We start from the raw sequence: 20,873 nt of genomic DNA, 5'->3' as shown, positions 1-20,873 counted from the left end.
AGCAATATGGGACTTCACTTCTGAGGTCATCAGTCCCCTAGAACTTAGAACTACTTACCTAACTAACCTAAGGACATCACACACATCCATACCCGAGGCAGGGTTCGAATCTGCGACCGAGCGATCGCGCAGTTCCAGACTGAAGTGCTTAGAACCTCTCGGCCACTCCGGCCGGCGCCTAGGAACGCATCTCCCCGCAAGACAACTACGACAGAGAGGTTGCTGGCCTGTATGCTTACACCATTCACACACAAGTTCACGCACAATGTAACTAAATACGGCAGATCGATTTTGTAAACAAACTATTTATTTCCTGCAGTAAACACCATTATAGTCGACAATGTATTGCTATTCCTTTGTAAGCATATAAATGCCATTCTTGCAAAATGTGAGGCTTTCAGGTTGAAGTCTTCGAGGTTCATTCTCCAGTCCTCCTAGGAGATGAGGCGTTTGCCTTTCTGGAAACTCTGCAGGGAATGGAGTAGCTGAAAGTCTGGCGAATACGACGGTTGGGGCAACACATTACACTCAAAAAAACAAAGCTTTTGCCGGGTCATCATATATGTATGAGGTTGTCATGGTGAAAGACGGTATGGCTACCACGAAACGGCCCAACTGCCAACAGTATTTCTCGGAAGTGATAGTCTCATTCTAATGAAGCTGGTATTACAGGACGCCTTTGCAATCCCATCAGACGCATAGCGGAAGCTTTCTCGGACTTTGTCATGGTTTAGGAACCGATACTGGTGGCTGACCTGCGTTGCCCAATGATTTACTCTTCCGGGCGTTGTTGCACACGATCCTCTTCCCCTCTCCAATTACCAGCCGTTCCAGGAAAGGAGCCTTCTGGTCGCTTCTCAATTAGGAATCACAAAGGGACACAACAGAATCAAATTCGCTTCACTCGGTTCGTGAGGAACCCACACATCGCGAATATTCACGTAACCCAGCTTCTTCAAGTCCCTGGCTACAGTAGCACGAGCGACATTGATCTCCAGTGCCAACACTCGCGTTGTGATTCGTGGTTTGTTGACTCTCATGTCATTAAGATGTTCCACGTCTGTAACCGTTGGCCGTCCATATCGAGATTTGTCTCTTAGGGAAAAACTCTCAGCTCGAAATCTACTGAGTCACTTTTGATATGCTCGAGCCGTTATTGCATCGTCCCCGTATACAGCACAAATCTGCTGCCGTCATTGTGAGGCGGTTTTCCACTTAAGATAGTAAAACAGCATAAGATGTCGGAAATGTTTCTTCTTGCATTTCATAGCTTGTGAACACTCATTCATGGCGTTCCATCCAACGCCAGGCACACACAACCACTGACATATCCAATGGCGCGTCAGGTTATCGAACTTTACATCGTAGGGGCGGTTAGACAACTGTGTTACCCTGGACAGAGACGGTGGGTACAGGGTTTGCAGACGCTATAGTTCGTACGCGAGAGCAAACCGAACGAACTTACGAGACAGCTCAGTACTTTCAATCGGAACACATGTCCGGAAACGTACCGTTTCCGTGCCACATCCATTCGAAAACGCGACTACTTTTAAATAATTTTTTAGCGTGACCCAGTACACACTTGTTTCTCAATTCCATTCATTAATAACAAAAAAATTAAACTTAATCGGTTTTCACAAGCTCCGTTGCTTAATTTTAAACCATTTTTGTCTGTTGCAAACAAGGGTTAGCATTCTGATCCATTACAAGTAAGATTCGATGTAACGACCACCAAGTTCAGTGCACACATTGTACCTACAAATGATATTGTTGTGGTACACATGCTGTATCACATCTGGTGTGATTGTAGTTTTTCCTGCAGCGTCCACAACTCGTGCCACCTGATCTGTCTCCTCAGCCACGTTGCTCTACCACTCAGAGAGACGTAAATGAGGCTCGAACAAGGTCAGAGAGGTCAAATAATACCGGCCGATCCGACGTAAGCTCCCCGCATCATGACTAACCTATTGCATTCCTACATAGCAAACATGTTTATGAACGGCCGTAGTACAGAAACGGTCTTGGGTTCCAATTCAAGCTACTGTCCACTCAGTCCCCTATATCAGTCCTAAAAGTTTTAAAGCACCATGTGTATACTTCACCCATTCTGGGAATCGATAATTTCAACTACGTTTTGTCGGTTATCCATAACGATACTGGCAAGATATTTTTCCCGGGAATTCCATAACCGTATCAAAATTTCTACAGAAGTTCCTCAGACTGACCCGCACGTACAAAAAAAAAAAAAGCGAGCAGGCGACTTCTTTTTATGTATGTAGAGAGTGAAGATTTAATAAAAATGTTTTATTTACTTTCTAAATCATCACTACAACTTACAATATATGTTCGCATGCAGTAATGTTCGTCTATTATGCTTTTGACGGTTGATGACAGCAATCTACTTTCAGTGGCACAAAGATATTTTTTGTCTCATAAAACATTTGTTTTATTTCTTTTAGTGAAATGATGTCACAAAAAATTAAAACCTTTTCTTATCTTCAAATTTTGTTCAGGAAGAATGACACATTACATACCGTCCAAGACAAGAAAAAAGACACGCCACTAAGGAATTATCCGAATGGAACGGAAATCGATAGGTGTGATAATGTATGTACAGACAAACAAGGATTACAATTTCAGGAAAACTGGATGACTCTTTTCAAGAGAAAGGGCTTCACAAATTGAGCAAGTTAAAATGGGTTGATCCACCCGTGATCGTTATGCAAGCAATTATTCGGCTTGACATTGATTGATAGAGTTGTTGGATGTTCTCCTGAGAGATACCGTGCCTAATTCTAATGTGTTAGATCATGCCCATAATGCTCCAAACATTCTCAATTGGGGGAAGATCCGGCGACCTTGCTGACCAAGGTAGGGTTTGACAATCACGAAAAACAGCAGTAGAAACTCTGGCCGTGTGCGGGCGGGCATTATCTTGGTGAAAGTAAGCCCAGGATGGCTTGCCATGAAAGAACACAAAACGTCGACGTACCGCTGCGCTGTAAGGATGCCGCCGAAGTTAGGCTGTTTTTGGCTCCCCAGACCATCACTCGTGGTTGTCGGGCCGTATTGCTTGCAGCAGTCCGTTTGGTACCCAGTCACTGTCTGGGGCGTCTGCAGACACGTTGCTTGTTTTCGTGCTTGCCAAACCCTACCTTGTCCAGCAAGGTCGCCGGATCTCTCCCAAATTGAGAACGTTTGGAGCATTATGGGCATGGCCCTTGATTCAGCTGGTTCAAATGGCTCTGAGCACTATGGGACTTAACATCTGAGGTCATCAGTCCCCTAGAACTTAGAACTACTTAAACTTAACCAACCTAAGGACATCACACACATCCATGCCCGAGGCAGGATTCCAACCTGCGACCGTAGCAGCAGCGCGGTTCCGGACTGAAGCGCCTAGAACCGCTCGACCACTCCGGGCCCGCTATACTTCCCGACAACCAGGAGTTATGGTCTGTGGTGCCATTTCTTTTCATATCAGGACTGCTTTGAGTGCCACCCGCAGAACCCTTACAGCACAGCGGTACGTCGACGATATTGTATGTTCCGTTTTGTTTCCCTTCGTGGCAAGCCGTCCTGAGCTTCCATTTCAACAAGATAATACCAGCCTGCACAGGGGAGAGTTTCCATTGCTTCTCTTCGTGCTTGCCAAACCCTACTTGACCAAGAAGGTCGCCGGATCTCTCCCCAGTTGAGAACGTTTGGTGCATTATGAACAGGGCCCTCGATCCAGCTCGGAATTCTGACGATCTGATGCGTCGGTCGGATAGAATTTCGCACGATGTACCTCAGGAGAACACCCAACAACTCAGTCAATTAATGCCAAGCCGAGTAGCTGCTTGCGTAAGGGACAAAGGTGGACAAACGCGTTACTGATGTGCTCAATTTGTGAGCTGTTTCCGTTGAATAAATCGTCCAATTTTTTCTGAAATTTTAATCGTTTGTTTGTCTGTACAGGTACATGACATCTACCAATTTCCGTCGCATTGGATAATTTCTTCGTGGTGCGTCTTCCAGTTCTCTTAGAGGGAATTTAAATATTTATCGGTAGTGTATTGTTATTGAGACTGTATAGATCAAGAAAAAGCAGAGAAGTTTCAGTTTATGCTGTGATTTGATATTTATTAATATGAAAGAAAGAATTTCACAATTTCTACACCATTGTATCTTTTTATGCATGAAGTAACTAGACATGAAAACATGAAATTTTTGATACTTCATTGGCATTGTTAGCAGCAGCTGTTCAAGAAATATTTGTATTTTCGCTGTAACTGCTAGTTATTTTCTTCTTAACTACCCTGTACTTTCAAGCAGTTAAATATTCTCCCCAAAAGCAGATTCTCTCTGCTGAATCTGATAACCTATTTTTTTCGTTTCGCTCTCTTCGTTTAGCTATGAAAAATCGGACTAGAACCGATTGTGTAATATCTAGTGAGACTTGTTTTCGTTTCGCTCAAACAACTGAGCAGAAAGACCTAGCAAAATCGGTTCTTTAAGCTAGTATTAATAAAAACTTCTAGTATTAATAAAACCTTTATCGGATTAATTTACTATTTCTTCTGTTATTAGCCTCTGAAAGTTGTAGGAATAAAATATAGGAACAGGGAGGCTATCTACAAATTGTGTCGAAGGACGTGAAACGGCAGCAGTGGTTGTGAAGGGAGTTAGACAGAAGGTACACAGATCACTTGCAGGCCGCTGGCCTAGCATTGGTACATTCAAGTTTTGAGCGCATAGTGCGAGAGAGGACTCACTGCCCTCCTCTTATTTTCACTCGTCAGTGGACAGACGGAATACAACTTATTGTATAGAAATATTTTATTCCGTACTACCTTTTTGTTGTTGTGGTCTTCAGTCCTGAGACTGGTTTTATGCAGCTCTCCATGCTACTCTATCCTGTGCAAGCTTCTTCATCTCCCAGTACACACTGCAGCCTACATCCTTCTGAATCTGCTTAGTGTATTCATCTCTTGGTCTCCCTCTACGAGTTTTACCCTCCACGCTGCCCTCCAATACCAAATTTGTGATCCCTTGAAGCCTCAGAACATGTCCTACCAACCGATCCTTTCTTCTGGTCAAGTTGTGCCACAAGCTCCTCTTCTCCCCAATTCTATTCAATACCTCCTCATTAGTTATGTGATCTACCCATCTAATCTTCAGTATTATTCTGTAGCACCATATTTCGGAAGCTTCTATTCTCTTCTTATCTAAACTATTTATCGTCCACGTTTCACTTCCATACGTTGCTACACTCCATACAAATACTTTCAGAAACGACTTCCTGACATTCTATTCAGCAACTCTTTACGAACTGCACAAGGTGACCGAGAGCTGCGACCTGGTCGAGACGTACTTCCTTTCGCAGCGGTGTTTCCCACCTACCTGTTATTGTAACACACGGCAAGAAACAACGGATTGTGCTTACTGCGTCGCTTGTAGGCTGAGACATCCATCTGCCGCTGCAGTGGCTCCAAGTTAACGCTTACTCTAACACATGAAACAATGCATTCCGCTCACAGCGGTGCTTGCCTCGCAGAGACGCATCTGCTTGCTGCACATTCTCTCTCGTAACTGCAGCGTCCGCTCACTGCAGCCCCTCGGCAGTACCTGCTTGCACTGAACGAAGGGACAAGTAGGCGCTCACAAATGCAATTGCAAAGCTGCTGACAGGGAACAGCTAAAGTGTCCGATTTTCTAGATTCGGCAGTAGATACCGCTAGAAGCGGCAAAAGTAAGTATACCGCGACTGTCTGTGGACTGAGCAAACACGAACGAAAACCAAAGAAAATTCGAATAAAACAGTTATCTGTGTCAGTCACTCGTTTTATCTCAGGACGCGTTTCGATAGTTTACACTCTGATCTTCAGGTGGAACAATGATGATGTGTTACATATTTGGTTCAAATGGCTCTGAGCACTATGGGACTCAACTGCTGTGGTCATTAGTCCCCTAGAACTTAGAACTACTTAAACCTAACTAACGTAAGGACATCACACACATCCATGCCCGAGGCAGGATTCGAACCTGCGATCGTAGCAGTCACACGGTTCCGGACTGCGCACCTAGAACCGCGAGACCACCGCGGCCGGCGTTACATATTTGTCAGCCAGTTTTTTGTTGTTCATTTTGCTACAAAAACGTGTAACTGGCACTTGTTAGAGTAATATGACACTAAGATTATGAATTTTGAACGGTGATATAGTTAGTTACAATCTGTTCCAGTGCACAGAACTCTACGGTTCGACATAAATATACGTATTTAACTTTTTTTTTTTTAACAGAACATGAACCGATAACGTTAACAAACCAAAGATCGTAACGATGTAAAGACATAATGCCTCGCCTCAGATTTACAGTCACAGTTCCTTACAACAGTCCAGCATAGACGACATAAGGTTAAAGGAGACCAAAGGGAAATCTGGAACGAGCATTGAAGTTCACGGAGAAGAAAAATTCCCGATGACGCTGTAATTCTGTCAGAGACGGTAACAGACTTGAAGAGTAGTTGAACGGAATGTGTAGTGCCTTCAGAAGATCTTACAAGATGAACGTTTACAGTAGTATACCATATTCATGCTATGCTGAGGGAGTTAGATTAGGAGTAGAGGAGTTTCCCTATTTGGGCAGCAAAATAACTGATGGTGGATGAACTAGAGTGGTTATAACATACTGGCTGGTAAACAAGGAAAAAATTTTGAAAAAGAAGGGGGCACCAAAAAAACTGATGGTGAATGATCTATAGAGAGTAAGCAAGAAAAATATTTTTGAAAAAGTAGAATTTGTTAACATCGTATGTGAGTACAAGAATTAGGAAGTCGCTTATGAAAGTATTTGGTGTGTAGCCGCAGTCCGAAAAGAAATTTGGTCGATAAGCAGTTCAAACAATAGGAGAATAGAAGCTTTTAAAATGTGATGCTACAGGAGACAGCTGAACAGTGTATTGTGGGTAGAACTGATAATTAATGAAGACTTATTCAATCGAATCGTAGACAGAAAAAAAATAATTGTTTTCGCCCAAATTCACTGAAAAAAGGATAACGTTGGACACACTCGAGGCTTCATGAAATCGTGAGTTTTGTGATGATGGGAATTGTGGGGTGGATAAAACGTGTATGGGGGGGGGAGGGGGGGAGGCCAAGGCTTTTATATAGAAAGCTTTAACATTGAAATGGATATCAGCTGCAGTATTCGCAGAGGGATGAAACAACTTTCAAAGGGTACGCTAGCGTTGAGAGCTTTATGATACCAGCCCCTTCGAACTGACGACGACTACGACAACGACGTCACCAACATCGACATCATATTCAACATAACGCTCATCATTAACCACGACTTTTATCATTTTGGTAAAAAACTGACGCGCAAAAACGCTAAGGTCGGTCGAAAAGCAACGACAAGGAATAAATGCGCACCATAGCGGATGTATTGTACAGGTATAGCTTTTTTTTTTCCTTGTAGTATTTTCTCTACTCATTATGTTTAGCAGTAAAAGTCATTTCATTAGAATGTCATAAGAACATAAACGTTTCTATGTATCTTCGCAATGAGAGTGCGTGTCTTCGACTAGCGAAACTGAACAGTCGAGTGCTGGCACGGTGGATAGAAGAACGTTGATTGTTGACGTGTGGCGCGGCTGTTGTCTTGGTTCAAATGGCTCTGAGCACTATGGGACTTAACATCTGTGGTCATCAGTCCCCTAGAACTTAGAACTACTTAAACCTAACTAACCTAAGGACATCACACACATCCATGCCCGAGTCAGGATGCGAACCTGCGACCGTAGCAGTCGCGCGGTTCCGGACTGAGCGCCTGAACCGCTAGACCACCGCGGCCGGCCTGTTGTCTCGGTTCTTGTGCGTTTAGGTACGGATAAGACGCTTAAATCCATGGGTGCACTGTATCGTGCGAACTACAGAAAGACAGTGATTAATACTGAGTACACTGTCAACTGTGACCTCTGCTTTGTGCTTGGGTCAGCTAAGTGTTTTGGATCAACTAAGTGTTTTGGTGTGCGCAATGGACGCAGACTGGGGGGGGGGGGGGGGTCACTGGTGAAACTAGCCGTGTGCACACTATACGTTTTGTACTTTTGTACATTTTGGACTGTGTTTTGACAAGAATAAGCCTTAACTGTGTCGTAGCAATCAGTGACTTGAAACTGTTTTGCGGATGGCACGGAGTAGCACAATCTACAGACGAATATTCTCCGTAAATGCGTCAGTGCCGCTTGTTTCAAATTATAGACACTCTGGACCATTAAGCTCAGGACAACAGCTGCGTCAGTAACGGAGTCCCGTCAATACCTGCACCAGATATATAACGGGTGTGGAGACATGCTGTACAACGCAGTCGCCAAATACCGGTATCACACGGCACCGACACCACACAATTTCGGAATCCTGCAACGATGTGAGCCGCACAAATGCACTAACTTTTAATAAAAACTGCGAAACCAGATAAGACTCTCAGTTTCAAACGCAATTAACGTAGTCCCCGTTTCTCTTTAAAAAGTTATATTTTTCCACTCCTGTAATTTGTCGATCTACGAGAACAGTGCAGTTGTAACAGTGCTGAAATACAAATCTAGTGTTTGCTCCTTCTTCCTCGTTACAATCTTTTCTACTATTTAGCAAAATAATGCCCTGTTTTTCAGTAATTCTTTTCATGCTATAGCAAGTCTGCATTTTATATCCTCTGTATTTCGCCCTGTGTCAGTAAGTTCGCTGACCAAACAACAAAACTCGTCCACCACTTTTAAGTGTTTCACATCCTAATCTAATTCCTTCAACATCACCTGATTTAATTCGACTATATTGCATTACCGTTGTTTTACTTTCATTGATGTTCATCTTATTACCTCTTTTCAAGACGTCAACTCGTTCAACTGCTCTTCCACATCCATTCCCGCCTCTGACAGTATTACCATGTTTTTTGTCTTCTCTATGAATTGTAATTGTCTTTCCAAATTTCTCTTTGGATTCCTTTCCAGCTCTCTAAATGTACAAACACTGTTACACCGTGGATAGGCTATAACCCTCCTTAGCTACCGCGTCCCTTTCATATGCTTAGATTCTTGTAACTGAGCTATGGTTTCTGTACAAGCTTTAAATGAGCCTCAGCTCCCCGCTTTTTCATCCCCGCTACCGTCAGAATTTGAAAGAGTGTATTCCATTCAGCATTATCAAAGCTATCTGTAAATGTCGGCTGGCCGCTGTGGGCGAGCAGTTCTAGGCGCTGCAGTCCGGAACCGCGCTGCTGCTACGGTCGCAGGTTCGAATCCTGCCTCGGGCATGGATGTGTATGCGTTCCTTAGGTTAGTTAGGTTTAAGTAGTTCTACGTCTAGGGGAATGATGACGTCAGATGTCAAGTCCCATAGTGCTTAGAGGCATTAAAGCCATTTTTGTAAGGGGCGATCAAAAAGTTTCCGTTAGAAGGTCATACAGTCCAGAATCGGTATGCCGATTAGGCAAAATCGCCGTGAGCGTTCTGGGAATCATCCCACAGACCCACCAGGTTTAAGATAACAGTTTGGCAAAACACGGTGTCTTGCTGCGTGACGATGTCCGTAACTGGCTGCTGCACATTCTCGTCTGAAAGGAGTCGCCGACCAGTCAGTGCCTTTCTAAAGGAAGATAACCGGTGAAATTTCAACGTGGTCGTAAAAAATTCGCAGTGGACTGAGAATTTGTTTCATGACATATCTTGGCATGCTGAGTTCAGTGGGTAAATCCAATTTCCTAAACAAAATTTCTTTCATGCCTTCTGATTTTTCAGTTTTCAAAAAATCAGTATTTTTTAATCCACACGTGGAGTTGTTGGTCGTCACCGAATGTTGGAGTTGTTGGTCGTCACCAAATGTAGCCACAAAAATTGTTTGAGCCAAAAATGTATGAAATCGAGTAGCATTGTTTAATGTGACCTTTTTGATTTTTTTCAAAAATGTTGAAGTGTAGTTAGTTTTCTACCAGTACATAGATACATACGGTGAAGAAATTTAATTGAAACATTAATTTTGTTATACCCCCCCGCCCCATGAACCATGGACCTTGCCGTTGGTGGGGAGGCTTGCGTGCCTCAGCGATACACATAGCCGTACCGTAGGTGCAACCACAACGGAGGGGTATCTGTTGAGAGGCCAGACAAACGTGTGGTTACTGAAGAGGGGCAGCAGCCTTTTCAGTAGTTGCAGGGGTAACAGTCTGGATGATTGACTGATCTGGCCTTGTAACACTAACCAAAACGGCCTTGCTGTGCTGGTACTGCGAACGGCTGAAATCAAGGGGAAACTACAGCCGTAATTTTTCCCGAGGGCATGCAGCTTTACTTTATGGTTAAATGATGATGCCGTCCTCTTGAGTAAAATATTCCGGAGGTAAAATAGTTCCCCATTCGGATCTCCGGGCGGGGACTACTCAGGAGGACGTTGTTATTAGGAGAAAGAAAACTGCCGTTCTGCGGATCGGACCGTGGAATGTTAGATCCCTTAACCGGGCAGGTAGGTTAGAAAATTTAAAAAGGGAAGTGGATAGGTTAAAGTTAGATATAGTGGGAATTAGTGAAGTTCTGTGTCAGGAGGAACAAGACTTATGGTCAGGTGAATACAGGGTTGTTGTTGTGGTCTTTAGTCCTGCGACTTGTTTGATGCAGCTCTCCATGTTACTCTATCCTGTGCAAGCATCTTCATCTCCCAGTACCCACTGCAACCTACATCCTTCTGAATCCGCGTAGTGTAGTCATCTCTTGGTCTCCCTCTACGATTTTTACCCTCCACGCTGCCCTCCAATACTAAATTGGTGATCCCTTGATACCTCAGAACATGTTCTACCACCCGATTCCTTCTTCTGGTCAAGTTGTGCCACAAACTTCTCTTCTCCCCAATCCTATTCAATACTTCCTCATTAGTTATGTGATCTACCCATCTAATCTTCAGAATTCTTCTGTAGCACCACATTTCGAAAGCTTCTATTCTCTTCTTGTCCGAACTATTTATCGTCCATGTTTCACTCCCATACATGGCTACACTCCATACAAATACTTTCAGAAATGCCTTCCTGACACTTAAATCTATACTCGATGTTAACAAATTTCTCTTCTTCAGAAACGCTTTCCTTGCCATTGCCAGTCTACATTTTATATCCTCTCTACTTCGACCATCATCGGTTATTTTGCTCCCCAAATAGCAAAACTCCTTTACTACTTTAAGTGTCTAATTTCCTAATCTAATACCCTCAACACATCACCCGACTTAATTCGACTACATTCCATTACCCTAGTTTTGCTTTTGTTGATGTTCATCTTATATCCTCCTTTCAAGACACTATCCATTCCGTTCAACTGCTCTTCCAAGTCCTTTGCCGTCTCTGACAGAATTACAATGTCATCGGCGAACCTCCAAGTTTTTATTTCTTCTCAATGGATTTTAATACCTACTCCGAAATTTTCTTTTGTTTCCTTCACTGCTTGCTCAATATACAGATTGAATAACATCGGGGAGAGGCTACGACCCTGTCTGACTCCCTTCCCAACCACTGTTTCCCTTTCATGTCCCTCACACTTTTCGTTATGTCGGGTCAATTGCAGCTTAGACGTGTCTTTCCTAAATCGTTTTGCTACTTGTTTTGATCTTTCTCATGACTTTACTAGTCGATAAATAACATCAACATCTGCAAACAACCTAAGAAGGCTGCTTAGATTGGCTCCTTTTAGACGCATTTGGTTATAACTTCGCCATAGTTTACATGTATGCATTTATCGCACGCACGTCGAAAGGACACGACTACCGCCCTAATCCCGTGCCTACACGTCGGTGCTTATATATCTGCATCCGAGTCGCGCGCCGGCCGCTGTGGCCAAACGGTTCTAAGCGCTTCAATCTGGAACCGCGCTGCTGCTATGGTCGCAGGTTCGAATCCTGCCTCGGGCATGGATGTGTGTGATGTCCTTAGGTTAGTTAGGTTCAAGTAGTTCTAAGTCTAGGGGACTGATGACCACAGCAGTGAAGTCCCATCGTGCTCAGAGCCATTTGAACCATTTTGTAATCGTGACCATTACATTCTTCTTGAAAAGTGAGTATATTTCGCCCGCCTGCCATATATATTGCCTACCTGGTGGAATAGTTGTGTCACAGCTGGTTCTCTCATGGATCCCAGTAATTCTCAGGAGATGTCGTTTACTCCAGCAGCCTTGCATCGGTTGTGTGTGTGTGTGTGTGTGTGTGTGTGTGTGTGTGTGTGTGTGTGTGTGTGTCGCTTCTATAAATTGGTTACAAAATCTACAATCACTTGTAGTGAAACACGGATATCAATTCCTAAGAAAGATGTGTTTTTTTTTTTGGGGGGGGGGGGGATGGGAGATGGTTTAAATGTCTACAGCAGGTAGTCATAAACTTCGTAAATAACTACTGTTCGGTAGGGCGGATGAGATATCCATACTAATCGTATTTGTAGAGTTACGTAGTTCGGTCACACAGTCGTGCAAAACCACAGGAAATTTTGTTCCACGGCCTCTGCCAAGAAGTGTTTTACGTTTCTTCCGTGTTCCGGTGTATTGGCCGGCATGGATGGTTTACTCCATCTGAAAAAGGAAGAAAATACGAATGTTGCACTCGTCACATTGCAAAAGGCACTCGCCATCTCTTTATCTGCATAGCGCACAGTTTTGAATATTTCTTCTCCGGTGACGTGTTCAGCGTTTGAGTGACTTGTGCTACAGCCCATTGTCTGTTGACTATGGCAAGCTATGCTTTCGAAAATAGTGGCACCTTTGCTGTGTTGCTGAGCCGAGAACTGCTGGTGTTGACGTGTTGCGCAACGGCGACTGTGCAAGTACTAATCACTTGTCAACTGGCGAGCCGGAGTTGGGGGAGATGGTGGACAAAATCCCCTTCAGCTATATGTGGCTAATGGTACGCTACAGTTGCCAACGAACATTTGCAAAACTCTATGGTACGAAGTCTCCCGACTGCTGCCGATTGCTACCTGAAATATGGTTTCGAGAGGATAGAGCGGATCAAGTTATGGTTGTGGAGGAGGCTGTAATCAGTTACTGTTAGTTACACAAGACACACAAACTTTATTTTCCTAAGAACCACTTAATTACACATTGCCTTAAAAGGATCAAATTAAAACAATACGGCTGAAGGCCTAGTTAAGAAAACTTGCAATACCTCGTGGGCTAAAGGCCCAAAACGACACCAAAAATAAGAACGGCTGAAGGCCTGAACACAAGTTATAAAAATTACTTTAAAGAATACACGCGGCTGAAGGCCTTACTTGCTATATAATCACGTAAATCACAGTCTAAAACCAACAGAACAGTGGTGCTCAGAAGTGTTCCAAGGGTCGGCCTGAGGAGGTAGCTCTAACGTGAGGTGACTCAGGCAGCCAAGAGTAAGGTTAAAAAATGGGTTGGCAAGCCGACCCAGGGACGGCTGAAAGACCGACCAACAACCTAATCAATTCCCTTCTGCCCAACCAATGGTACAACAGAAAATATCTGCCTAGGACGAAGATTCCAGCCGCACTACGTCTTCAAAATTGGCGTCTAAAAACAGCCAAGGCACAATAACCACTCTTAAGAAAAAATGAACAAACAACTAAAAGGTTGTCGAACTACATGCCGTGCCGTACAGAATCAACACGGCAAGGAAAACACACTGCCGGATAACTTCACTAACGACCAGGGCTGGTAACTGGGGCGTTAACGGCCACAAGGCATAAAATAGCGCTGTTGCACTTCACTGATAAGTAACAACCAATTTAATAGTTAAAGACCATACAAGAAGACGGCTGCAAAATTTCGCCGACTCCAACATACCCTACGTTGCTGCTAGCCGAAACGGCTCAGGAAGCATCTCTCAGCAATGAACGAAGAGATATCACAGCAGTTGAGGTTTCACAACAGGTTAACTGATGACTCAGCTTCAGTGTCCAGGTTCGGTGGGCAACGGACTTGTAGCTCTCGCAGCTGGCGCCTCACGATCCGACCGCGCGTGCGCGCCGCCAGTGCTCCTGGCCTGACCCCGCCCCGCGGAGGCTTCCTCGCTGCTCTGTGCCAGCCACCCGACTCATTCAGTCCAGCACGGAGACAGCATTAACATAACAGCTCAGTCAAAGCCACACAAGCTACACACGAAACCCCTTCCACGAACAATACTAAACCAAGTCACTGCGGAGAAACTAGGACGAATCACAGGTCGACACACACAGAGAACCCGGAAGCGTTCGGCAACCAAATATACGTCGTCCGATGAGACGACCAACCAAGGTCGTCCCCACTGAAGTCACTCGTGCCGGCAACGGTTGGGCGAGTCATGGCTGTACGGGCCTCACCGCTGCTCCGTCCCCACTCAACTTCCGACGCACGTCGACCCGGAAATACTAGCGGTCGCTCCAAAGATAGTAGCCTCTTATCGATAAGCGCTGCTGTTGCTGCTGCCACTCAGGGGCAGGCAAGCCAGCAATTTAGTGCGGCCAGTAAATCGTGTAAGAAACGAGACGGCACTACTGCCAAGAGAAGATGTGAAGCAATAACGGCAAGAACACGAGTCGCGCACCCTCACTACCTATCAGAACCAGGGAGCCTGCATGCCAAGTTATAGTTCCGACGAAGTAACGCGTCCAGCTACAGCAGAATTGCTGGACTAGCTACGTGGACAGTAGTGTCGGCAGTCTGGTGGGACTTGCCAGGAGCGACGCTGCCCAACACATTACTTAGTAGCCTCTAAGGGACGACCAGTATTTGGTAGGCTTGCGGCCGTCTGGAATTACCGTGAACGTAGGTTGCGAAACGATGGAGCAGAGGAGCGGACTGGGTGCAGTTGAGCTATCTTAATTAATAGTCGTTAAACGAATTACTGTAGTAATAAGCTTTATTTCACAATAACTACAAAACAAATAATAAAGTACATGTAAATTCACCCTCCAAAATTTAACATTGAAGCAATATAAATTAAAATAGCAACATCACCAATACGAGTTGGTAAAACAATTGGTATACCTGCACCATAAAATTTTACATTTTGATATTCAATAATTAAACAGTAAGAAACCCATCCTAAACCGCCTCGTACTAATAAAACTCTAATTAAATTTGGACTAATAATTAAAAACTGTGCCGCGCGGGATTAGCCGAGCGGTCTACGGCGCAGCAGTCATGGACTGTGCGGCTGGTCTCGGCGGAGGTTCGAGTCCTCCCTCAGGCATGGGTCTGTGTGTGTCTGTCCCTAGGATAATTTAGGTTAAGTAGTGTGTAAGCTTAGGGACTGATGACCTTAGCAGTTCAGTCCCATAAGATTTTTTTCAAATCTCTGCTGAAAGAATATGTATTAAAACAACAGTAATAAAAATATGTTCTTTTCGACATCATATAATACTCTCTACAATAAATTACTAAAGAAGAAAAATACGGTACAAAAGATACAAAAATAAAAGGTATTCAGTCCAAAATTAAAGACATTGTCATGAAATTAAAAAATCCCACTTAACAAAAACCTCAGAAGTCAATCATTAAATAATAAATGCCTAAAATAAAGATTATGTTTTTAGATAAAATCAAAGAAAGAACTTAATGAAGAAATAGAAACCAAATACATGACCTAGGATGAAAAGCCTCATATAATTGCTCCCGCAGAAAATATTTATGTTAAAATACTTAACCAAAAATTTTAAACAAAGAAATACCATTAAAAAAGAATATTTAAAAGCAATCAATCTAAGAGTAAAAGATGATATTTACATAAATAATTAAGAGAACAAGTATAAACACTAGCGCAGTTCTCTGTGTGGCAGAGGTGGTGGGAGAGAAGGCCGTGAGAGGTGGAGGAGAGTTGGGACGTGGAACCCCACCGTCTATGTTTGCGGTGTCCTTGGCATTTGTGTTACTCCTGACATTGCTCGTGCTGCATATTAACATTCTACGGGGTGGTTTATTCCAGGATGTGCCAACTCTAGGGTTTGATCGACGACAGGATAGGGAACAAAAAAAGGTCTAATGAACTCATGTCCTGAAATGCGTGGTTTACTTGCTAGAGACCATTTATTTGATCATATTTTGTTTCAGAGACTGCGGTCTAATATGCGTTGCGCCATGCAGCCAGAATTACAGTACGCATGGTTTCCGCCTTCGATTCACTTCCCTCGCCCGAATCGAGAGCTTCGCGACAAAGTGTTTACTTCTGGAAAGGCGAATGGCAACTGGCGGCGGGCAGCATGGTTGTATCAGGAGACCTATCCCGCCGACAGCAACCACAACATTTAATGTTTGCAACAGTGTTTCGCCGTTTGTCTGAGACAGGGTCGTTTCAGGAAGCAGGAAATGATGAAGGACGTAATCCGAAATGCTGGAACATCAGAATTGGAGGAAATTGTGATGGACCGCCAGTACAGTGAAGCCAGACGACCTTGTGCAACATTCTCCATAATGGTTAAGAACCTTGTCACTTACAGCGTGAGCAGGGCTTACTAGCGACAGACTTCCCACATCGGTGCAGTTTGGCATCTGAACGATGAAAGTGAGGTTCTGAGGATTATCCTTTTTACGGAAAACGAAATACAGTAGCAGTGTAGGAACATGCTATGACAATAGAGTTTATGAATGACCAAAGCAGAATTCATAGTGGACGTTCTTGTCACAGCTCGCGTAGGAATTAATTTCTGTACACTTCTGAGAACTGAAGAATATAAAGAGTGTAAACATTTCAGAACATATACGTTTATTTGCTAGAGAATATGTATACTTGTAAATACATCAGACAATATGTTCAACGCCTTCTTGCCTTTGTATTTTGATTCTTGCTAAGTGCCAAATGACAACGAAAATTATTTTAACGTCCAATAATTCTGACCTTTTCGCTGTTGTAATAATTTTCATTATAGCAGGCCTATCTGTTTACGTTGTTATTTATGTATAGTGCAGGGTTTTTTTCTCTGTGAAACAAATACTTTTTGTTTTCAGATGCTTCATTCTCTTGTAGAGCACTAGATAGGAAAAATACGAGGACTTTGTGTAACTTTTCGATGTGCCACGAAAGCAAAGCAGACAGCATAATGTAGATTAAGAACTCACAAAATCCATTCCTATGATAGAAGTGAGCACGACCAGAACAGGTTGTAATATCCGATGTTAATAGATGGCGCCATAGTCCCTTGTCTCTGCGCATGCGAAGTGTGTAGCATACACGGAAGTGTAGAACTCCACACTCGGCACGATCTAGATCATTGACGTCACAGACACACTCGCATCGTGGTTGGTTGCTGATTCACATGTAGCCACGAAACGCGCACGCACGTTTAGTAGTCGATTTTGGCCCAGACAGTCGTTCGTGTAGAAGCTTCTATGATTTTCTGTATGTGGCTCAGTGGATCAGTGGTAAAATGCCGGACTAGGAATCAGAAGTTCTCGGTTTCGATCCCCAGTCAGTCCTAGGATCTTTATCTGTTACTGATCACTTGTTTCACCTCTGGCAATGTTTGTTGATGTGAAAAATGCCGAGTTATGTCGCGGTTCGGAATCCACGCCCCCCAAAAACCGGAGGGTTTGGTCAATTCATAGGTCGGAGGAAGGCAACGGCACACCACCTTCAACAGGACAATGCCTAGAAGAGCACTCGAAAACAATGTCGTGTTCAAGACAATCTCCAGATTAATGTCTGCTTTACTCAAGATTTTCTAAGAAAACGGCCTACTTTTGTAACCTCCCTAGAAATCAATTGAGTGATGTAATGTTTTAAAGTTTTCAACGAAAATTCGCAAAAATAGCTAAGTAATTTTCTAAATACACTCAACAAAAAATTTTTTGCATCGCCTTGGTTCCGAGAGTTCCGGAACCTGTACAGAAAATTGGAATAGAGATCAACATATACATCATTTCTGCACTTTTTATTGCTCATGAAAACCACACATTGCATGTTGTACCACCATACAACCAGACCTTCAGAAGCGGTGGTCCGGATTGCTGTCTGTGCGGCTGGTCCCGGCGGAGGTTAGAGTCCTCCCTCGGGCATGGGTGTGTGTGTTTGTCCTTAGGATAATTTAGGTTAAGTAGTGTGTAATCGTAGGGACTGATGACCGTAGCAGTTAAGTCCCATAAGATTTCACACACATTTGAACAGGTTGCTGTACACACCGGTACCTCTAATACCCAATAGCACGTCCTCTTGCACTGATGCATACCTGTATTCGTCGTGGCGTACTATCCACAAGTTCATCAAGGCACTGTTGGTCCAGATTGTCCCACTCCTCAAAGGCGATTTGGCGTAGACCCCTCAGAGTGGTTGGTGGGTCACGTCGTCTTCAAACAGCCCTTTTCAATCTATCCCAGGCATGTTAGATAGGATTCATGTTTGGAGAACATACTAGCCACTCTAGTCGAGCGGTGTCGTTCCTGAAGGAAGTCATTCACAAGATATGCACGATGGGGGCGCGAATTGTCGTCCATATAGACGAATGCCTCGCCAATATGCTGCCGATATGGCTGCATTATCGATCGCAGGATGGCATTCACGTATCGTACAGCCGTCACAGCGCCTTCCATGACCACCAGCGGCGTACGTCCGCCCCACATAATGCACCCGCAAAACAGCAGGGAACCTCCAACTTGCTGCACTCGCTGGACAGTGTGTCTAAGGCGTTCAGCCTGACCAGGTTGCCTCCAAACACTTCTCGGACGATTGGTGGTTGAAGGCATATGCGACACTCATTGGTAAAGAGAACGTGATGCCAATTCTGAGCGGTCCATTCGGCATGTTGGTGGGCCCATCTGCATGATGTCTTGTTGCAAAGATGGACATCGACATGTACATCGGGAGTGAAGTTGCGCATCATGCTGCCTATTGCGCACAGTTTTAGTCGTAACACGACGTCCTGTGGCTACACGAAAAGCATTATCCAACATGACGACGTTGCTGTCAGGGTTCCTCCGAGGCGTAATCCGTAGGCAGCGGTTGTCCACTGCAGTATTAGCCCTGGGTTGGCCTGAGCGAGCCATGTCATCGACGGTTTCTGTCTCTCTGTATCTCCTCCATGTCCGAACAACATCGCTTTGGTTCACTCCGAGACGCCTGGACTCTTCCCTTGTTGAGAGCCCTTCCTGGCACAAAGTAACAATGCGGACGCGATCGAACCGCGGTATTGGTATTGAACGTCTAGGCATGGATGAAATAGACAACTCGAGCCGTGGAGTGACTGGAACTGATTTACTGTCGGACCCCTCCGTCTAATGCATGGTTGTTTACATCTTTGGGCAGGTTTAGTGACTTCTCTGAACAGTCAAAGGGACTGTTTCTTTGATACAATATATACAGTCAACGCCTATGTTCAGGAGTTATGGGCACCGGGGTGAGGCAAAACTTTTTTTTGATGTGTGTACGTATATCAATACAATTTGGGAGACGTAAACAGAAGTCGGTTCCATATTGGAAACCCAGATGAAGTTGGAGGAGGCCCGAAACTCTATCCTTTGTCAAGACGACTACTTTCAAGAATCTGAAGAGATAGAATTGACATTGCAAAACACAACTTAGGAAGTGGCTCCGACTGCAGAGTTCTGCTTACCATGTTTATGGATGAACAAGCCGGCCTGGGTGGCCGAGCGGTTCTAGGCGCTTCAGTCTGGAACCGCGCGACTGCTGCGGTCGCAGGTTCGAATCGTGCCTCGGGCATGGATGTGTGTGATGTCCTTAGGTTACTTAGGTTTAAGTAGTTCTAAGTTCTAGGGGACTGATGACCGAAGAAGTTAAGTCCGGTAGTGCTCAGAGCCATTTGAACCATTTGAACAAGAATTCGGAAACCTGTAGGTACGAACGTCGCTGTACAGCAGCACGCTTGAGGCTCTCTAAGTCACCTCTGCAGTACTTGTAATGCGTAAAGCAGCTTGTAAGTGTGCCAAACTCCTGATATGATCTGCATGTTGCACGAAATGGCGTGACAGTCAGCGGTGAAACGTCATCTCCCCGAAACCATCGCATTCCCTTGTCTGTTTTTTATGCTTGGGCCGTGGGCTTGTTAAGTCGAAGTATTGCTTAAAAAATAGAAAGCTCAACAATCGCTTAAATGCAAGACACGCTGATGTGCACAGAAACAGCGCAGCTTATTGCCACTTCAATCAATCATAGACAAGTCCATTTCTGTAAGCAAAGTCGTCTCGCAATAGCTATTAGCTCTGCCAGCTGCAATAAGAAACGGCTACTTTCTTCAGGACGTCTCACTCGTCGAAACCGTAAAAGCCCTCTCCAGCTCTTTGATACGCGTTCCGCAAGCGTATCAACTGAAATGAAAGCAGCAAGTAGCTTGCGAATCGTTCCTTGTGTGGCCGAATAGGAGTCTGCTGACGGCGCGATTTTAGAGGACCTCACCAATAAGTCGTCCGCATCGTGTTACCAGCCAGTTTCTAACTTAGTCACCTCACACAACGTCTCTACCAAAAAAGGACTGTACACGTTGGCGGCGTTTTGAGCTACAGACATGCACAATCACGTTCTAAAGTGAACCCACCTGTTTGTTTCTGCAAGTCGACACACGTCAGTGAGTCTGCAGCTTGCAAAACTTACCAGTTTCTCTTTCACTGCGCGCAAGTTCTGCGTCGTGCTCTTGCTGGTGGCATGCGCACTCTCTGAATGAAATGACTGGCCAGTATAGATGTTGGTTGGCCAGAAAAATAAGTGCGCAACCCTTCTGGTAAAAACAGACTATTTGTTGAGCCATTGTGCCAATTGAGTTGGTATACATAACGAAGGTATTCAAAATGAAAGATTTATGTACGTCACACCAGAATTCATCGAGCCTTGGGGGGGGGGGAGTCACTAATTCTCAGTAATCGTCTCCCTACTGTGTACTCTACGATACAAGGAGCCAGTTGGAGATAACCCAGCAGG

General features: G+C 44.4%; 1 protein-coding gene across 2 annotated transcripts in view; it reads left to right on the top strand.

Annotated features, from left to right (window-relative positions):
* Positions 1-20,873, top strand: part of LOC126279066 (focal adhesion kinase 1) — a 743,693-nt gene that overhangs the window by 150,068 nt on the left and 572,752 nt on the right. The window lies entirely within an intron of this gene.

Source organism: Schistocerca gregaria, chromosome 6, assembly GCF_023897955.1.
Source record: "Schistocerca gregaria isolate iqSchGreg1 chromosome 6, iqSchGreg1.2, whole genome shotgun sequence".
NCBI lineage: Eukaryota > Metazoa > Arthropoda > Insecta > Orthoptera > Acrididae > Schistocerca > Schistocerca gregaria.
Note: the sequence above shows the minus strand (reverse complement) of the source record. Positions and strands in the feature narration are given on the sequence as shown.